At 34.6% G+C, this 2,016-nt stretch overlaps 1 protein-coding gene and 1 long non-coding RNA gene across 14 annotated transcripts in view; one reads left to right on the plus strand and one right to left on the minus strand.

Annotated features, from left to right (window-relative positions):
* Positions 1-1,953, minus strand: part of LOC128248389 (uncharacterized) — a 12,434-nt gene extending 10,481 nt beyond the window's left edge. The window contains exon 1 of the long non-coding RNA XR_008264629.1: positions 1,774-1,953. This is a non-coding gene — a long non-coding RNA (uncharacterized LOC128248389). The remainder of the gene's footprint in view (positions 1-1,773) is intronic.
* Positions 1-2,016, plus strand: part of LOC106872834 (probable protein phosphatase 2C T23F11.1) — a 223,620-nt gene that overhangs the window by 140,845 nt on the left and 80,759 nt on the right. Inside the window, exon 1 of one of the 13 annotated variants that reach the window (XM_014919967.2) lies at positions 1,000-1,134. The exons of the other annotated variants lie outside the window; for them this stretch is intronic. The gene's annotated coding sequence lies outside the window, so the exon portion shown is untranslated. Of the gene's footprint in view, positions 1-999; positions 1,135-2,016 lie in introns of those variants that run through there. 13 annotated transcript variants of the gene reach the window in all.

Below are 2,016 nucleotides of genomic sequence, written 5' to 3' on the forward strand. Positions count from 1 at the left end.
AGAGAGAGAGAGAGAGAGAGAGAGAGAGAGAGAGAGAGAGAGAGAGAGAGAGAAATGTTTGTGTGTATGTGTGTGTGGGTATATATATGTGTGTATGCATTGAAAGAGGGAGTAAAGAAAGAATATCATTTATGTTGTATATCAGGTGTGATTTTGAGAAGCTTGTCAGGCAAGAGTCCTTAGGAACTGATATGGTCAGTTGATAGGATAAAATGCCAGTGTGTGTGTGGTAAAAGGTTTGCTTCCCAACCACATAGTTCTGAGTTCTGTGCCATTGTGTGGCACCTTGAGTTCAGTGCATTGTGTGGCAAGTGTCTTCTGCTGTAGCCCTGAGTCTGACTAAAACCTTGTGAGTGGATTTGGTAGACAGAAACTGAAAGAAGCCCATTATATCTATACACATATCAAACAAAAGACTGGATAAGTCTGCAATTTCTGTTTTGAAATGTAAATATCTAATTACACTCTGCAAATAGAATTCACTAGAAATTTCAATTGCTCTGTACATCTCATTCAAAATAAAACATCTATCGTCTTGAGGGCTGGCAATAGCAAGTGCTTCTGGTCATAGAATATCTGCCACAAATTCTGTCTGACTGATGTGAACATGGAAAAGTGAGTGTTAAAATGAGGATGATGATGATGATATTGTAAATGGACCAACTGGCTGATAGACAATCCACATTTAGTCACCCACACTCAGCAACTACTAGTTAACTCTCAAGATATGTCTGTGTTCACTCTGTTTCTCTGTCTTTTCTGTTAGAGACTATATCAGTGATTACAATGACATGTACTTAGCTGAGGGTAAGTCAAAGGTAAATAATGGAGTGGGCAGGGACTGTCTGTGCATAGTTTTGGTTTACATTCATTGTATACGTTTCATTGTGTTTATATATTTTAGCTATTCAGTTAATTTTTCATGCTTCAGTTCACTTGTCAGGTGAGCCAATAAAATAGGAGTGGGGTAACTCATAGACTTCATGTGTAAATTCATTCACATAATTTTGAGATCACTCACTGTGAAAGTTTCTAAAAACTAATATGAAAGAAATGGTTTAGACCTGACTATGTCATAAAATCAAGGAGAGTTAAACAACTGCTCATAACAAGCTATTGGTTTTTCTATCAGAGGTAAGTGACTATCCATCTATCCATCTCCACTATTAAAAGTAGATGAAATAGAAAATATTGATTGTACTCCGTATGATATTAATGGTAATCTCTATTGTAAGTGACTTAGGGGTTTTTAATCCCCTCTTCTCACATCTTTTTTCTCCACTATTTAGAAAAAAGAAAAGGAAAGTAGAGTTGATTGTTTATGTAGTTCCTAAATGTTTAAGTGACAATGTAGTTTTATTTCAAGTTACGTTGCATTGATAATTTCCAAAAAAAAAAAAAAGAATGAAATTAATTTAAATTTATCTGCATCTACTTGAAAAAAAACAAAACAAATAAGAATGAATTATATAGAAACATAAACTATCAAATAGAAAAAAAAAAGTATATCTCTCTCAGCGATTCTCTTCTCTCGAGGGAAATTTCTCCCTCACTTTTATTTCTTAGCAAACCCTATTTTCTCTCTGCTTCCTACACTAAAAACAACTGCAAGATGACAGCAGGGGTCGTTACTGTCAAATTTCATGTGTGTATGTATATATACCATATTTGATGGCCTATAAGACGCACAAGTGCATAGGATGCACCCTAGCCTAGGCTAAACTTTTGTAAAATAAATTACCAATAAAATAATGTTTTAATTCCTCCACTTACCTGTATAACTTTGTTATTACCGGTAATTATAAGCAATTTATTGCATCCACATTCGATATAAACATACCATAGGCAACTGTTCACCAATAGATGGCAGCACATGTTTTGTAAACATACATAGCGTTTTGAGCGAGTATTGAGTCTACATTGAGTGCATTGGACACAGGGGGATTTTTAAAGCCATTTTTAGGTAAAAAAAAGGTGCGTCTTATAGGCCATCAAATATGGTATATATATATATAT

Source organism: Octopus bimaculoides, chromosome 7, assembly GCF_001194135.2.
Source record: "Octopus bimaculoides isolate UCB-OBI-ISO-001 chromosome 7, ASM119413v2, whole genome shotgun sequence".
Lineage (NCBI taxonomy): Eukaryota > Metazoa > Mollusca > Cephalopoda > Octopoda > Octopodidae > Octopus > Octopus bimaculoides.